Here is a 19,625-nt window from a genome sequence, read left to right on the forward strand (position 1 = left end):
TTTAATGCTGCAGCATCCAAAGACGTCTGTTACGATTGTGTGCCTTCAAGTTTTGGCACAGTTTCACCAACAAGGCTGAAGAAATGAAGCATGGTCTGAAGAATCTCAGAATTTCTGAAATAAACTGAATATAATAGTAATAATAAAAGAATTAAAATTAGGCTTTGAAAAAACACGAAAAACACGCAAAATCGAGACGTGAAGTTTTTGTACAATTTTGTCGTATCGCCATTGTCGTCGTGAGATCGGAAAAGTCGAGCCGTCGTAACTGTACCAGTCAGTATGAAGTTCTTAATGAAGTGATCCGTCTCAAACACGCTCAACAATTCTATTCGTATTCAATTCGTGAACGGGGCTCATTTTTAACCTTGAAATTCAAGGTCATCTGGCTGTTCATACAAGAAGTAGAAAAGCAACAAAGGAATAAATACGCAGAAAAGACAGATCTATGTTTGTCTTCTCTCAGCCTCGCCTTCACAAAAGCCCACAGAATCTCACTCCTACACACACACACACACACACTGAAAACCGAGTCTTGCCCCTCAGGATCTGAAACGTGCGTACACTCGACCTTGAATCTAACTGAAGAAAGAAGTAACACGGTGTCCAATCTTTCCTTTGATACATCTAATCCTCAGCGATGTTTACATCACCTCCGAATGACCAGGGCTTCAATAACACCATGAACATAAAGATACCAGAAACAAGCAGAAACCACAGGGTCGTAAAGAAGAGGAATGCGAGATCAGGAGTGAATTACGGTTCTGAGATGGACCACACCTGCTTGGTGAGATCGTATCTCAGGTCCAGCTGCTGTTCTCCGGTTGTTGGAAATCATTTTACAAATCTTTCATATCAAATTCTCCACACAGATTTTCCAGATGTAGCGCCTTAAACCTAGCAACGAGGAGAAGCTAATCCAGCAAAAATATTGGAACACCTGACTGGAGACACACAACTGTAACGTCTTCAGGTGTAGTCTGAAATTGTCCCTTTGCTTGAACCAGGAGATCCAAAACCTGTTCCATGCCCTTATATGAAGATATGCTTTACAAGAGGTTGGAAGATGTAAAGATCTCCTGCTATAGAGCTCTAAACCCTATTGAGATGAATGTGAGCGCTGACTGCACCCAAGACCTTCTCACCTTCTTACCTACATCAGTACCTGACTTTAAACTGGATGAACGAATCTCCACAAAATCTAGTGGAACATCTTACCAGAAGAGCGAAGGTTATCATAAGATAAAATGGAGACTAAATGTTAAAAATATATATATAATCTCACAGTTGACAGCACAAAGCTACACGCACAGTCACAGGGAGCACCGACCTTCATAAGTCAGTGTGCCAAAGACATCTTGCTGAGATGTTCCACATGGTTTGTGACCAACTTGACATTATAATAAGCCAATCAGAATAACCATCTGAACTGCACAGATACAGTGGGAACTTTTATAACGTTCATTCAAAATAGCCAAGAATAAAAAATGGTGGGGTGAAAAAGACCAAACACACACACACAGACACACACACACACACACACACACACACACACACACACACACACACACACAATCTGTTATTCCCTTTAATCCACAATTGGCTCAGTACATGCTGCTAATGTGGAGGAAGGTGAGGTTTCATCTATCTGAGCCAGGCTCAATTCCGAACTAAAACAATTCAGTTTGCTGAGATTTGGAGCAAAGGAATGACTAGAGGGAGGGAGTGAGGGATGAAAAGAAGCCAATAAAATAAAAAAAAAAAAATCAGGCCCATGGATGAAAAAAACAACAACAAAAAAACACGCTTCCTCTTCTTTGCATTTATCCGAGTGGGTGTTTTGCTCGACTCGGTTCTATCCGAAGCTAATCTGATTTGCACGACGTGAGCTTTGGACTCCGAGTTCTCGCATCGAAGCCGGTCGTTTTCTTGCAGAACCTTCACACCTTCATCATTCCTGAGGGTTCGATTACCTCGGGGGTCCGGTAAAAACACATCAGAAAATGGCAAAAGCCAGGAGACCACGAGAGCACAAAAGGATGAGTGGAAGTGAAGGGAAGATCGAAGTACCTTTGTCCCAATAATGTGATTAACATTCTCTCTCTCTCTCTCTCTCTCTCTCTCTCTCTCTCTCACTCGCTCTCTCCTGGCTGAACTTAGGAAGAGATTTGTCCACTATGTTTTCACTGTTTTGAAAAGGAAATTCCATGAAATTGCAGGGCCTAATGGGAAAGTTCTACAGTTACGTTGGCTCGGTGCCTTAACCCTCCGAACGGTCAGCTGACAGGGAAATGGAAAAGTGGTGGTTATGATTCTCTACAAGAACAAATAAAAATCACACGATCACCTTCAGAATATTCTCCTTGCACAGCAATACAGCACCTCCAGTGGTCTTCTGGAGCGTGTCCTGGAAGTCTTCTTTTCAAAGCGAAGCATCATGCACCTTCTGCTATTCGCGCTATTCCGGATCTCCTCATTGGTGTGAAAACCCAGATTAGATCTTTATCTTCGGGGAGGAGATGACATCAGCAGGAACAAATCTGTCGAATAGGGTGGGTGCAGAAGCGAGATCGTGTTGTTTCCGGTGAGAAGCTCATGTGTGAGGGGGGTCAGAATATCAGACGCGTTAGCGCACGTGGTCAGAACAGCACCAGTTGCACTGCTCCCGATGTGCACAGAGGGCAATGTGTTTTGGCACATGACTTGGTGCTCCCTGTGACTTTGCGTGCAGCCTTGTGCTGCCATCTGCTGGCGTGTTACAAAACTAGTCTCGAAACTTATACATACACTAGATGGACAAAGGTTTGTGGACACCTGACCATAAGTATGGTATGTGCACATTGTTTTGACATTCTCCATTTGCTGCTATAATAACCTCCACTCTTCTGTAAAGGTAGTGATGTAGGTGAGAAAGTGAGGAGGCCTGGGGTGCAATCAGCGTTCACATTCATCCCAAAGGGCTTAATAGAAGGAGATCTTCCAACCCATGTAAAGCTTATCTTCATGGAGCTGGATTTGTACACAGATTGCATTGTCATGTTGGAACAGTCTTGGCTCTCCAAGTTTACACAAAGGGAAAGTTTCATTCTCCCTCCAAACAAATTATGCGCCTGCAATTTTGTGGGAAAAGTTTGAGAAAGAAGAACATCTGGGCGGAAAAGTCGTGTGTCCCAACACTTTTGGTCCTATCTATCTAATGTGTGTGGGGGTTTGTGTGTGAGGTTAGCTGGACAGCTGTGAACCATCACCCGAGATTTCTAGCTGGATGTTTTGAGAAACCTTGTGACACGGCCAACATTCAGAGAGCTTCTGGCTTGCCAGCTGTTGGGTTCATTCTGGCAACAATCACGATCGATTGTGGTGCCTTTTTTAGCTGTTGGAGCTGTAAAGCCTCGTTCGTACGATCTACAACAGCACACGGTGATGAAAGTAACCACAAACGCGTACGGAATACAGGATATACAATACAGTACATGGATCTGGATATCCTAAAAAAATTGAAAAATAACTCCATATAAAATAGCACTGAACTTTATTACTAAAAAAAACAGTACTGAGTCATGAAATGTGCTAATGAAATAATTATGAATATATTTACTATTTTAATTAATAATGAGGTAAATAAAAGACATTCATTCAAACTGAAATGAAAAGCGCTCCAAATAAATACAAATATTTACATACAAAATGAATTAAAAAAAACGACACCCAGCACACGGTGTCAGTGATTTACCTCTAAAGGCCGCTCTCGTACTCGTAAAACGCAACCCGGAAAAACTATCGGTATTTAATTTTGCTGATGGTTCCAGCAATCGACTATCGGTGCTGATTAATCTGCAAAACCAATAAATCGTCCGACCTCTTATTTGAACCACTGGGCTACCACTTCTTCAGTCCACGGATTTCAGTCCACGTTGTCCACAAGGTTAAACTCCTAATGCGTTTTCGCTGGAGGAAAAAAATGGACGCAAGACCAAGGAAAATAGAGGAATATTTTCCAAACAATGTACAGCAAACTTTAAATGGAACACAAATTACATCCCAATTGCATCACATGCTAAAGGATACATGGCATTTATGCTAGGTCTGTGTAGACACCACAGTTTTCAGTGGTTAGAGCTCATAACACACACACACACACACACACACACACACACACACACACACACACACACACACACACACACACACTTTTGGTTATGTAACAGGTTGTTTGCCAGAAACTCACCACAACCTCCTACAGTTTGACTGAACACACATGGACGCTGCCTTACATCACCCACAGACACGAAAATATCAAAGCACGTGCCAGGAAACCATGTACATGTTTGACTAAAAACTCAACAAATCACCATAACCGGATCAGAAGTGTCGAAACAGCCACCAGATTCGGTTCATAACCCCGGCACACACTCTGCAAAAAGTCAAAAGTCTATTACAATAAATGAATAGTAATTTCTAGACTAACTTTATACAAGACAGTTCCCAAAATATACAGTCTTACATCTCGTTTTCAAAAGCAGAACATATCCCATGCCTTTTGTACTTGACTTATAGCCCCTGAAGGTCTATTCCCTGTCACCAGCATACAAAGAAGCTAATATCATTACTTAGGGTTGCCAGGTTGCAGCAAAGATTCCAATCAAAATGCACCCCAAATAATGCATACAGATCAGGGAATCATTTGACAGGGTTGCCAGGTTGTAGCAAAAAGTCCAATCAAAATGTATCAAAAGAAACACGCAAAATCTGAAAAAAGCCCCATAAAATCCTGTCAATGTAAAAGATTTTTTCAGATTTTTCATAGTACACAATGTGCTGCACATGCATTTTTGTGCTAGAAACATTACATGCTTTGTCATCGCATTACCAGTAGCGTTTTGTTTTCAAATGGTTGCGAAAATCATGGTCTGTTCTGAAAACGTGGCTTCGTTTTGTTGAAATGTATTAGACAAATGCTTGTTCATATTGCTTACAGAAGTTATGCAAGTTTCTCCTGTACAGCAGCAAGGCCATTAGTCACCTCAGAGAGCCACTCAAGCATTTATTTGATCCCTTAGGCATCAAATAAAAGCAGGCTTTCCCTCTGATTGCCATCCAAGCATTGCAAGTGATCCAAAATACAGCTGTATGACTTCATGTTGTTCAACATTGAGCATTACCGCATTGCTGCATTCCTTCCATATAGATTTGCATCAGATTTGAAACTAATTCTTGCCTACAAAAATGGATCAGTGCATGTCATGTAAAAGCTCGATTTGGCCCTGCACTGAGGGTTTCTCGCTGTACTGGCACCTAGGTGATGGAATGAATTTCTCCTGTCTGTCCAAACAGCAGAGTCAGTGACCGAATGAAAACAGAAGACCTTCCGTCTCGCCACGCACTTTCCTGAGCGTTATTTTTGTTCTGTTTATCTTTCAATCCCGTCTTGTACTACTGCACCTTCTCTCTAATACAGTTTCAGCTTACTCGTGACCCATCTCACAAATGCTGTTCCTGTAAATGAAACAGTGGCCTTGTCTTCAGTGTTCGTGATCCCTCGCGTAATTTCCTGCGATTATCTGTAAAAAGTCTCTGCATCATTATTAGCATTGAAAAGCAGCCTGGTTGAATGCATGGTGTGGGGATTTTGAAAGCCCTCGACTATGTTTGAAGATTTAGTTACATCTTATATTTAGTTCAACCTCAAAGAGCTGAACAGGGTCCAAAACCTGTAGCCAAGGGCAGCGTTCTTTTTTTCTTGATATGGAGGTCCGTTCATACTGTATACGTGCCAGTACCTGTTTCCTGCTACGACATGTTCATCCAAGTTGTACGGTGTTGCCTGAGCATTGGAAATATATCTATATGGGCATGCTGAAGAAAGCCCGAGCCGGTTTTGTTGTCATGTGTAGGAGATATCACTGTAATTACAGACTATATGTACAAAATCAAAGGTGCTGAGCAATAAAGCTCCTGATGGGAAAATAAACTGCTTAATCACGAGAAACGCAACACAAGCATAAACACGTCCGATGCCAAAGGGAGCAGCGTGTGACAGACGGCTTTCTTTAACTCTTTGTGATGAAAAAACCTGCTATGTGGATTTGTATAGCATTTGCATGCATGTGGTTCTTAAATTATCTTACTATCGGGGCCATAGGGCATCCACGTGAGCAGAGCGTAAATGTGGTGTGTTATGAAGTGGAATACCGATAGCTAGATTGGATCGTACTTGCCCAAACCTAACACTCCAAGTGAAATTGTACTGAACTTTATTACAAAAAAAAAATCAGTCCTGAATCAAATAAGAAATAAATATGAATATACTAATTATATTAGTAAATATCGAGGAAAATAAAAGACAGACATTTAAACTGAAAAAATCGCATTAAATGTGCATTCAAAATGAATAAAAAAAAGACACACAGCGGGTGCCATCCATGATTCGCCTCTAGAGAGCGCTCTCGTACTGTATAACGCGACCCGGAAAAACTATCGTGATGGATTTTTGCAGAGAGTTCCAGCAATCAACTATTGGTAGTCTTGCAAAGGATTGTAAAACTCGATTAAGTTTTTGAGTCACGGATCCACGACTTTCCATGGATTTCAAGAAATACATGAAATTTAAATTTGAATGATGCGGGAGGCTTTTCGAGTTCTTCTGCTCCTCCGCTAGCCGTTCTCGTTGCCTGATTAACACGCCCCGTTCACGTGAACGCATGACTGCTCTGTGTAGTTACGAACTGCAAGGTGTTAACTACACCGCATTCCCTGAAGCCGAGCCTTTGTAACGTCCGAGTTGTATAATTAATGCCTTGGAGAACAAAAGACACCAACATGACCCGATTACGAGCAGAAAACAAAAGACTATAGATGGTATGTACAGATAGATAGGCAGAGAGAGGAAGAAAGACACCATGTGATCTATCTGTCGTATCACACAAGGCAGGATTTCAGGACCCCGGAAGCCCTGTGGGAGAATCATAACCCCTAAATATCTGGGTGTGGTAAAGATCTTAGTGCAAACATTTTTTAATTCAGAAGGATTCCTGTAGGCCAGGAGAGCACGACAGGGAGTAATCACTGCATATTAATACATGATAAAGAACCAGGAAAAGTCACCAGGATACTATAACAGCAACAGCACTAAAGGTTATATGATCTAAGTTTAATCGCATGTTCTCCCAGCATTCCCTTTAGATCCTCTGAGTTCCATCAAGGGGAAGTTCTCCTGCCTTGCACCCAGTACTCCTAAAATCCATGATTCAGATTCCTGAAGAAGAATGATTAAAGATATATGAAATATTCGGTGTATATAACCCTGAGCGGTGCCTCCATTACAAACACCACAGAGTTCCCTAAAAGCAAACGCAACATTTTTAGATGTTTCACGTGAGACTTCTGACGGCACAATGAAACGCCAGACCTAGAAAACATCAATCAGATTCTTCAGAACTTATCAAAAACCATTACATTAGAAACACGAGAGCTTTAGTTAATAAGCTTAACTAGTTAATGAGCTTTAGTTCATGAGAGCTTTAGTGTTTAGTATGTTCTCATCAAACATCAGAATGTGGAATCCAGTGCTAGTGCCAGATGGTTCACTAAAACTGGACAGGTGGAAAACAAAATAGGAAACATCTTAACATTACTTGCCTCTAAAGTTATAACCAATAGGGGATAGAAGACATACTAGGAATAACACGTTGTACCAAACTGGAGCAGAATTTCACCATTCATTTTTCTGACATGAGATACGACCTTCTACAGAGCGAACGAGAGGAAAAGCCTCGATTATGCAATTTTTATTCCGCCATTGTTTCTCCTTCAGAGGGAAAAGTCACAGCGAATCAATACAAATTAATTCTGACAGAACACACAGAGGAAACGAGCTCTGAAAGTTTGTTCGTTCCTCCAGTACAGGTCCAGAGACGTGTAATAGCTGAACCAAGGTCCAATGAAGGTGTTCTGGCAGCTTGTGATGGTCCAACACCTTACTAACAAACTAAAAGCTGCTTTTTCCTCTCATTTGGGTTCCATTTGCAGGTGGGCGAAGGGTCTGTAAAGCTTTTTACGATTGATATTCTGGTAAACAACTTCATATTAGATTTAGGAAAAAAACAGGTATTAGAAAACTTCCCAATTATTATTTATTATAATGTTAAACCTGATCTTTTAGCAGAGATTTGGAACATTTCCACGACTATGCGGTTTTTCACCAAAATGTTACCACAAAACTGGAGGCTCTCAACATCTTTGATCCTGATTTCCCCTGTGCACTAATCCAGCTCCAGCTCCAGCTGATCTCCTCCACAGATCTCCTGCTAAACCCTATTGAACACCTTTGGGATGGATCAGTACCTGACTTCACTACCTGGATGAATGGATCTCCACAAGCACTCCAACATCTAAAAAGAGTGTGGATTATTGTAAAGCAAATTGGGACTAAATCTGGAATCTTATGAAAAGGAGTCCACAAGATTTTGTCCATAGGTTGTAGTTAGCGATGATGTTCTGCCTACGAATGCTACGGATATGTTTTTTTTTTTTTGTTTCTTCAAAAAACGCTGAATAGTACGCCGTTTTAGTGCCACCTTAAATAAAATAAATTGATGATGATTACGGGATTGAAGTGGTAGCAATACGAGAATAAAGTCGTAATATTTCGAGAATAAAGTCGTAGCAATACGAGGTTAAAGCGCTAATATTTTTTTAGGAAAAATCTGAATTGCGAGAAACGTTTCCCTGTTTTCCATAAAATGGATGTTGAAGGTTCGGCTAAAAGTTTCGGATTTAACTCCTTCTTCAACTCTGCCTCGTTAAATTTTATTTAACAAATTTATTTAAATACTTAATTTATTCATAAGGAAAAAAAACAAACAAACATTGAGGAAATCGAACTTCGATTTTTTAAAAAGATGCCACTAAATCGTCGTAGAAACGTCCTTTCAAATGACCTTCTGAGAGAATGAGTGGAAGTGAAACTTCATTCAGAGTTAAAAACGCAGCTACTTTGAATGAGTGATTTTATGCTAGCAAACATTTTTTGCATCCTCTTTGCCTCCCTGTCTTTCTTTCTCTTTCTCTGTTGCCGTAAATTGGGTACATACTACGAAAAAACGAAATGGTATTCGACGATCAATGCGCGTAATTATGCGTTAGCACGTTCGCCCGTATCTGCACGGCTAACTAGGGGTGAAATCGAATTCTTCTAGGTTTCAGTCAGCACGCTGCGTAGCATCATCTGTAACAACCCTACTGAAAGATATTATTCAGACCGCGGGTAAACAAACGTGGACAATAAAGAAGCTTAATGTCACCCAGCAGCTCCATGACGTCAAGGAGAGGTAAATGTCTGGGGGAGGTGATGAGTTACCTGAGAACATAATTGCAATCAGGTCTCTGTGATGTGACGAGAAGACGGTTTGGTTCTTCAGATGCACGTTTTTAACATGATTCGGATTGTTTGGATTTCCTGTTTCCATTTGCAAGTTATAATAATACAATTTGTGGCACTGATGTAGATGAGAAGGTGTCAAAGGTGTTCAATATCTCTATAGCAGGAGATCTTCCACAACTTCCAAACCCTTGTAAACCATGTTTTAATGGATCTAGCTTTGTGAACTGGAGCAATTTTGGGTCTCCTAGATCAAAAAGGAACATTTTCATGCTTTTATCCACAAAAACAACTTGTGCGATTTGAGGAGGAACCACATTATGGCTGGAAAATTGGTGGAACCCAGATAAGTCTGGTTCCTCTTAAGGTTTCTTCCTTATGCATCTCAGGCAGTATTTCCTGACCACAAGCTGCTTATAGACAATGTTCAGAAAGTGCAATACAAATAAACATGAATTGAATTGAAAATTCAGGTGTCCCAATGCCATAATACTTTTGGAGGAAACCAGAGAACCCAGTGGAAACCAGCACTGAAAAAGTTTAGGAAGTCTTCATTTGACTAGACAATCCACTCCAGTGTATCCTAAGCTGTGCGGTCATACACTTTGTGGAAAAAAGTCTGATTCCCAGAATTCTGATTCCCAGAATCAGAAGTGCAAATTCCGACTCGGAATTCTAATCAGATTCACCTGTTCGTCTTTTTTGTCCGTTCATGCTTTTGAACACATTTTTTTTTTTACTTCTCATTCCATTTTTTTCCACATTGTGTTTTCATTGTAAAGCAACAACAACAAACCCCCCCCCAAACCCCCCCCTGTTTACTGTAACTTGGGTATGTCCCGGCTAGCCGACGCCTGCTGCAAACATCTAATCAGAAACATATTCGCATTGGATTTTTTTGGTTGGTCGTAGCAGAGAGTCGTGTACGCTTCGATCTTCGTCACTGAAATGCTCCCGAGCTTTTCAGTCTGGACCCCTCAGTCAGGCCGCGGAATTGCATTTCGCTCTGAAATGAATAACAGGAATGAGACTCGCAGCATCCATGCGAGCACCAGGATCCTTTGATCGGTGTGAAAGTAATGTATTTTCCAAGAAACCGCGCCGGTCGGCGTCATTAACACTGTTCAATATAATCAGGAGAACAGCTTTCCTACTTTCCATGATTTTTAGAAAACTTTATACCTTTACTGTACCTAAATATTTCATATTTGGCAAATAATTACTCATAGTAGGAATTTTTCAGGCTACTTCTCTAAAAATTTCACGCTTAGTCACATAAAAAAACGTTTTTAATGTCACGTGTTTAATCTTGTAGATAAGGAGATAACGCCTAGATCAAATTCTTTCAATAAAACCCATGAGCTAGAAGTGGCACCACACCTATGGAGAAGTGATAAGATAATATTATCCAGCATCGAATCCCATTCACGGGGATTTTCGTTGGGAGTGACGACGATGGACAGGATTGGAAACGAGTTTATTAGAGGGACAGCGCATGTAGGACGTTTTGGAGACAAGGTGAAGGAGATGAGATTGAGATGTTTGGACGTGTACAGAGGAGGGACATGGGGTACAGTGGAATCCAGTTATGTCGCCGGCCTAGGGGACGCCAAAAAGCATTGAGATAACCGATGATCGAGATAAACGAAAACCAATATGGCGGCAATATATTACCGTGCTTGAAATGTCTTTATGTACATGATGTGCGTTAATAAATGAGTTTGCATGCACATGTCTTTGGAGGTTTTTTTACACAACTTTGTTGCTGCGATTTGTTTGATTGGTCATGCGGATCGAGAAAACCTGTAATGCGGATAAGGAGGCGGACGCCGAAGTAAACGCAAAGTTTATTGAGAATACTCAGGAGATAATCCACCAATACGAAGCAGTAATATCCAGTGCTGCGCTCCGGGAGCGCCGTCCACCAAGTTCTGTGAAAGCAGAGACAGTTGGTGTAGAGAATCCACGGATCCGCGCTATGGAAAGCGCAGCGCTGGGCAGCAACGGATAAACGTGGTGCAGACAGCGTGAAGATGGAAAACAGCAGGATCGGGGGAATCTGGGGTGCTGTTGAGAGAATGGGGAGTCCGAGAAGAAGGGTACGTAGCGGGATACGTATACGCGATTACACAGACCGACATGAACCAACACATACGATCATGCACAAACAATAATGGACCGCGAGTGTGTGGAGGTGAGGGGCTTAAATAGGAGATGGGATGAGTGAGTAAATGAGAGTCAGGTGTGTGTGATCAGCATGACTGCAATGAGCTCGCCCGCATGGGAGAAGAAGCAGGGTGCTTCGGGGAATGCCGCCGCCAAAGGGGGCGTGGCAGGGGGATTCCTCACATAACCGACGTTAAGTGGCAAATTTGCCCCGTCCCATGTGCTCAAGATATTACATACATTTTTTTTTACATCTATGAAGAGCATCTTAAAGGTTATTATTAGATAATAATAACAATCATTAGAGGACATCATTTCTTTCCCTAATCGAGTAAATCGCTTGCACACCTCCATCCTGTTCCCTCTGCTGAACCCGAGCCTGTAGTCGATTCTGCCATGGAGTCTGACCATCTAAGTGCTCGAGATTGAGCGCACAATTTCTTCAATTTTGATTATTATTATTTTATTAATAAAGCATGAAGAATAAAGAGTAGAAAGTCCACCCCCATGGTTCTGGCATCCCTGCCAAAGGTCCACGGAATAAACGCCATCCATTTTCTGCCTACAAAAAGCCCAAGATGAAAACTGACCATTACAGAAGTGCTCTTACACCAACTTTACAGCTACACACAAACTCATTCTTATCTCATTTCAGAAAAAAAAAGCATGTTGAAGGTGAAGGTTTAGCGATCTCGGGTAACTGTAGGGTGTCTTTAAAACACACAAACACACACACACACACACACACACACACAGATTAACCTCTGTACACAAGCCTTCCAGAAATGATAGTGACACACACACACACACACACACACACACACACACACACACACACACACACACACAGAGATTAACCTCTGTACACAAGGCTTCCAGAAATGATAGTGACTGATGATGTAATAAACTGTGGTCAGAATTCATTACCAAAACCCTGAACCTGAATGTGCTGCTAAAGCATAAAGCGAGTTGCCAGTTTATTAGGTACGTCTCGATAGATAGATAGATAGATAGATAGATAGATAGATAGATAGATAGATAGATAGATAGATAGATAGAAATAGATATAGATAGATAAACAGGCAGACAGACAGACAGACAGAAATAGAAATAGCAATAGCCTCGTAAAACTGAAATATCCAGACGTCCACAGCGCTGTGGTCAGAGTCCGACCTGCTGTGATGATACAGTTGTTCCAGCACCACAGTGAATCAAATTACTGCCATGTCAGTGCCACGGATGTGCTGTGAAGGTGCACTATTTAAATAATCTGGTCAGTGGCCTTGTAGTGTGCATCAGAATAGATGTGAGCCACGGTCCATCAGAACCAGATGAACAACCAAAGTATCAAAATGACTTTATTCACTGATTTTGGAAAATTTGACCTGGATTTCAGGAAAGCTGATTATCTCACTGTGTATTTTTTCTCAAAATACTTCAATGGAAACCTCATTTCAGCATCTGAGCGTGAACCGTGCGCCGAATTTACACTTTCGATAGATCGCATTCTGAAAGTAGTGTACGCAAAAAATTAAAATCTTCAAGGAAAACTAATCATGGTCCAGCGACTCTTATCTTCTTAAGACACGCGTCACCTGGATTTATGTAAATGATGTAACTGAAGGCTGCTCATCAGACCAGAGACTAGAACTGTAGCTGGTCAGGTTTGAGCACAACTACACCATATGGACAAATGCTTTTGTGGACACCTGAGCATAAAAATGATCTGTGCATTTTGAGCATCCCATTCCACATTTAGTCTCCATTTGCTCTTATAATAGGCTCTTCTAGGAAGATGTTCTGCTACTTTTGCACTAGATTTGTGGAGATTCTTTTAAACAGTTAGTAAAAGTCAGATACTGATGTAGGTGAGAAAGCGAGGAGGTCTGGGCTGCAGTGCAAACTGCTTTTTATCCCAATAGGTTTGAGGGCAGAGCTCTACAGCAGATCTTTTACTCTAATCCATCTTGCTGAAACAGGTTTGGGTCTCCTAGTTCAAGTGGAGGGAAAATGTCATGCTTTCATCCAAAGACGTCCTTCAACTTTGTGGCTTGGATAGGAACCACATACAGCTGGAAAATCCGGTGTCTCAATACTTTTTCACCATATAATGTATTATATATATGTTTTATTCTAATGTCACGTTCTGTAACAGATCACAACACTACCCCTTTTAAGATTGTAAAATGTTCTGCACAGACAAAACTATTATTACTATGATTATTAAAAAAATATTAATAAATAAGAATAAATAGCTATGTTTTCTTGTATTAAGGGACATGAGTCGTTTGGGAGTCGACTCTCTGTTTTAAACCGAGCCAATTCAGTAGGAAGGCAGCCCCTCCCTTCGGCGTTTGACCTCAAAAAGCACTGCTTGGGTGGAAAGAAAGAGAGAGTAAGAGGCCGAATCCTAAATAAACTCTATATCCCTGCTTGAGTACACTACTCAGGTAGAGAAACAACAGCTCTCCGTAGTGCACTAGTGACGTTGCGAAAAAGGGAGTCGTTTAGGAATGAACCGAGTCATCGCTCGCTTGCTTGCGTGCACGCCTAGTTGCGTAATCCTGAACTACGGCGTCCTGCGTGGGATATAATACAGGGGGTAAAAAGCGTTTCGCTACTTCTGACTGTCCGGCGCACCCTGATATACAGGACAGTGTTGTCCTGCGACACATATATTATCATTATATATATATATATATATATATATATATATATATATATATAGAGAGAGAGAGAGAGAGAGAGAGAGAGAGAGAGAGAGAGAGAGTGCTTCCATATACATGCATATATAGGTTATTTATATTATAACGTTGTAAATATTTTCGCATCCTTTTATTTCTCTAAAAAAAAATAAACCCATGCTGCAGTCTGCTGCATAAAGTTGTGCATACTAGTTAATTAAGTTAATGACACTGTTAATGACCTCCTGAAGACCACGAGAATATGCCTGAGGTCCATGTGCACGCAGGAGAACTTGCAAAAAAAAAAAACCAAGCATGAAAACAGTCCTATGTGAACATCCTCCATGGCTAAAAAGTCTCTCCGAGCAGCTTCTCTTCTGCGAAACTGACACCTCCAACACCACCGTCTCCTCCACCATCTCCTCCACCTCCAACCACATCCGCTCTCTGAACCAGAAGTCACACACACACACACACGCTACGGAGTGTGCACAAAAAAACAAGCCATGAACTAAAACTACAGTAGCAAGTGATATAACACACCAAATGCACACGCACGCACGCACGCATACACACTCACATGCACACACACATACACGCGCGCCATGAACGAGCAGCGCGTTCAACCTGCGTCTAATCTTCCTTTCTGTTTAATCGCTCGAGCTTTGACAAGCCCTGAAACGGAAGCCGTGTGACTCACCTCCAAAGCCTGCGGAATGAAACAGGTCCAAAAAAAACCCAAACAGAAGTGTCCTCGGTATGTCCCCTGTCCCGAGGAGTCCACGATCCGAGGGACCGCGGTGTCCTGGAACGACCCTGCGGCGTGAGAGAGAGTCAGGGCCGGTCAGGTCGAACAGCGAGCCGGGTGAAGCCGCGCGCACACACTTACACTCACACACTCACACACACACGCGCGCGCGCGCGCGCACACACACACACACACACACACACACACACACCAGTGCAGCTCTCGGTTTCGATCGCTATGAGGAATCAGAGAGCAGTGTTTTCTTTCTTTCTTTCTTTCTTTCTTTCTTTCTTTCTTTCTTTCTTTCTTTCTTTCTTTCTTTCTTTCTTGCCTTTATTTTCTTCTGTTTATATATCACTATATTTGTAATGATTCACTTTTCAATTTTTTCTTACTTTCCTAACATTTTGTCTTTATTTACATTTCTTTTCTTTTTTCATATCGTTCTTTACTGATTCACTTTTCTGTTTCTTTCTTTCTTTCTTTCTTTCTTTCTTTCTTTCTTTCTTTCTTTCTTTCTTCTTTCTTTCTTTCTTCTTTCTTTCTTTCTTTCTTCTTTCTTTCTTTCTTTCTTTCTTTCTTTCTTTCTTTCTTTTCTTTCTTTCTTTCTTTCTTTCTTTCTTTCTTTCTTTCTTTCTTTCTTTCTTTCTTTCTTGCCTTTATTTTAGTTTTCTTCTTTTGTATATCTCTTTTTTTTAATGATTCACTTTTCTTTCCATTTTCCCCTTCCTTTCTGTATGTCTTTCTTTCCATCCATTTTGCCTTTATTTACATTTCTTCTCTTTTCATCTCCTTCTTTACTGAATCACTTTTCTCCCTTTTTTGCATTTTCTTTCTTTCTTTCTTTCTTTTTCTTTCTGTTTATTTATGTATTTATTTTTACATATTTATTTGTATGTATTTATTCTTATTCTTATTCTTATTCTTCCTCTTATTATTATTATTATTATTATTATTATTATTATTATTATTATTATTATTATTATTGTTATTATAAGCTTCTTTGTTTTTATCAGGTGTGTATGGTATCACTGTAAGTGTGCAGTATATCAGCGCGACTCTTCAACCGCCCGGACTTTGTCAAAGGAATGAGGACAGAAAGATCGAAATAAAGTAAACACTCGCCAAAAATACGAGAAAAGTGTTTTCTCATCTCAACACCTTTTCCTGAAAATGCAATAAAAATGCACTTATTTAACTAATGAGCAAATCTGTAACATTAAATATACTTTCAGATTCTAAACCAAATCCTGTCCCAGTTTTGACCTTCTTCATATATTTAGAAGTTCCTTTATTACATGCAGTGGTTGTATTGTTTCATGTTTTTTTTTGCTGATGATTGACCCTGGTTAGTGATTCACTACGGTCTGAAGTGTTGCATCAGAAAGCCAGGCAGAAGAACGTGTGCCAAAAAAACTAGGGAATAAGGTCCACTTTATGATTGAGCATCTCAGGACATGGAGGAGATTCAGCTGAAAGGTCTGTAAAGCATTTCAGTCATTCAGAATAGTATAGTAGAATAAAACTCCACCAGGCGTCCCACTGAAACGGTTACCACAGCAGAGTTAGGAAGATCTTCAGCAAATCTTTAATCAGTGTGATCTAGGCAGTTGGAGATCTCCACTAGATTCCACAAAGGATCCATTCATTCAAGAAACCGACTTGCATTCTGATTTGATAAAAAACTGCAGATCGTTTGGGATTTGCACCAGTAAACTTGGAGAAAAGATGCACAGGAAGAAATATTTAAGGAGGAATGGAGGACCTGGGGAACCTGGTGCACCTGCAATGAGTTGGGAATCTGAAAGTTCTCAGGAGTCTGGACCAAGCATACGGAGACAAGGTCAGAGACAATGCAGCTCAATGCTAGAATAAGATGAAGAGCGTGAAGAAAACGTGAGTGGACAGGATGCTTGGAATGGCATCAATGTCCAAAAGCAAACAGACACTGGACAGGTTGTAACAAGCAGCATCATGCAGGACTCATTATCTACCATGGCAATGGAGAAACAAGAACAGGAAACATCGACCGAATATGGAAATTGTCCTCTGGGGGTGGTGTCGGTGATGGTATATTCACACACACACACACACACACACACACACACACACACACACACACACACACACACACACACACACACATTTCAGCTATCATATTATATTTTAATTTAGAATGGCATATCTCCAGGGCTCCTGGTTTGATCCTGAGCCCCTGTCTGTGTGTTCTTTCATATTTTCTCCCCATGTGGTTTCCTGAAGGTTCTCCGGTTTCCCCAAACCGTTCTAAGAACATGCTGGTAGGTGGATTAGCTGCTGTGAAATTGGCCCTAAGTGTGAATTAATGCTTTTGCAGGAAAACCTACAAATCCAAATGAACATTATGAAGCTTACGCCACATTCAGAGATGGTCATGTAACACCGGGGAATATTTTGCACGTCGGGAAATATTTCCAGTCATGGAGCTTCTCGTGCTTCCAGATTGACCCACTTGAAATGTTTTCCTCACTCGAGCACATAGATAATGGCCTTTTCTGTTTTTCTCCGTGACTGAAATGCTTTGAAGCTTGTAGGAAGCATGGGATAAGCAGGTCATGTGAAGATGCAAGTGGGTAATAAACTGAGATGTGACAAGAGATAATATTCTAGATCCAGAAAGTATAAAGTGCACGATAATACACACACACACACACACACACACACACACACACTTGACTCGCTCTCAGCTTGCTAATGATGACTCCAGTTGGGTTTGTTTTTATTCTTATATCTGATATATTAATGACCAAATCTACGATCTTCTTCTTCTTCTCGCATTGGGGGTCGTCACAGCAGATCTTTCATCTCATTTTGTCTTCTACCTCTTTCAAACCACCTGTTTGTCTTCTCACCACATCTATAAACCTCCTCCTCGGCCATTCTCTTTTCCTCCTGCCTGGCATCTCCATCCTCAGCGTTCTTCACCAGATATATCCCATGTCCCTCCTCTGCACATGTCCAAACCATCAGAATCGGGTCTTTGTCTAATGATCAAATCTATGATAATAATAATAATTTTTTGCTCGTTTTGTTTGTATAGCGTCCTTCTTACACACAAGGTCGTTCGGACAATTACTTTAACTTTTCCTTCTGGAAGCTGTGCTCATATTCAAGGGTGAGAAATAAAATTAGCTTTAAAATATATTGAAAGTAATTATCTCAAATGTGATGCAATGCTTCCTGATGCCACCTTATTCATTACTGAACGTTGACGTGGAACGGTGTGGAATCTCCAGGTGAGTTCCTGATATCTCTTCCATTATAGCAGCTATAAATGGTCGTTCCCTTAACCAGGATCTCCTGTAAAATTAGACCAAAAGCCAATAAAATTGGAAAGAATTAAGTTTCGGATGAGAAAACGTGAACTTGAATGGATAATCAGCTGAATTCGTTTGTATAGCCCTTTTTTAAAATCCTAATCAAATTTAATAGTGGTGAAGGAAAAACTCCCTGAGAGTTCATAAGGAAGAAACCTTGAGAGGAACCAACATTCTCAACTCCTGATATTCATTCATTATAGTTCCATCATGATGGAGGCTCAGGTGCAGAACTGTTTATAATAATTACAGCCCAAATCCACCTTAAATAGAACCATCCACAGTAATCTCATTTATCTTCAGGCTGTTCATGGACACCCCGTCTCAGCCGCAGTGTGTGGTTTCCAAAGTATGAGAACTCCATGCAGAAGAGGACAGGCTATAACAGAAGCAGTCAGGAGAAGCACAGGTGTCTCAGAAGAAGTTCATGAATCAGCAGGAGTAGCAAGTAACAGCTTTAGATCAGTCGACGTGACGGCGTGACTTTTATGTGGAATATTTTTGGTGATTTTCCTGTTGTTCCATTGTTCTTTTTCATCATCTCTGATCCGCCCCTGCTTGATCTAAACAACAGGCATCCGGATCATTCCTACTGCGGACACATTCCACTTTATGGAGGACAATAGAATAACGGTGATGTCGTGTGCTGGTTGTACAGTGATGTAGTGGATGTAGACGTGACGTCATTTGCAGTGATTTGCATTAAAACATGGCGCAGTTGAGTTCTTACATTTTGTGTTGTGTTTCATTGTGAATTAATGCGTTTAATTCTTGTTGGTCGGATGGCGGCACAACAGAGCAAGAACTATGGTACAAGCGAGTATTATACGGCTATAAAATGGTTATGTAGGTTATGAACTAGTTATAAGGGTTATAAAGTGGTTAAGAGGGTTATAAAGTGGTTATAAAGGATATAAACAGCTATAAAGATTATGAAATGGTTGCAAATGTTTGTTATCAATGTTATAGTACAGTACAGGGTATTATTATACAGGTTATAAAAATGGTTATGAAGGTTATGAAGCGTTTATGAAGTGTTATAACCTGGTAAGGAATGTTTTAAAGTGGTTAAGAGGGTTACAAAAGTGGTTATGAACTGGTTGTGAAAGTTTGAATGTTTTTATAAAAATTATAAAGTGGTTATGAATGTTATAAAACAGTTATGAAGGTTAGAAATTGGTTATAAAGGTTATACAATTCTAATTAGGTTATAAACTGGTTATGAATGTTAAAAGGTTTTAAGAAGATTATAAAGTGGTTGTGAAGGTTTCAAATTGGTTGAGAAGGTTATA

The 19,625-nt window shown here is 40.6% G+C and overlaps 1 protein-coding gene and 1 long non-coding RNA gene across 2 annotated transcripts in view; one reads left to right on the forward strand and one right to left on the reverse strand.

The window, feature by feature from the left end:
• thrb (thyroid hormone receptor beta) overlaps positions 1 to 15,053 on the reverse strand; it is a 76,242-nt gene extending 61,189 nt beyond the window's left edge. The window contains exon 1 of the mRNA XM_046844414.1: positions 14,930 to 15,053. The gene's annotated coding sequence lies outside the window, so the exon portion shown is untranslated. The remainder of the gene's footprint in view (positions 1 to 14,929) is intronic.
• On the forward strand, positions 14,959 to 16,179 carry LOC124382226. Its single transcript, XR_006924998.1, has 2 exons — positions 14,959 to 15,094; positions 15,994 to 16,179. It is a non-coding gene; the product is annotated as an uncharacterized LOC124382226 (long non-coding RNA).
• The last annotated feature ends 3,446 nt before the right edge of the window (positions 16,180 to 19,625 follow it).

The sequence above is a fragment of the Silurus meridionalis genome, chromosome 29 (assembly GCF_014805685.1).
Source record: "Silurus meridionalis isolate SWU-2019-XX chromosome 29, ASM1480568v1, whole genome shotgun sequence".
NCBI lineage: Eukaryota > Metazoa > Chordata > Actinopteri > Siluriformes > Siluridae > Silurus > Silurus meridionalis.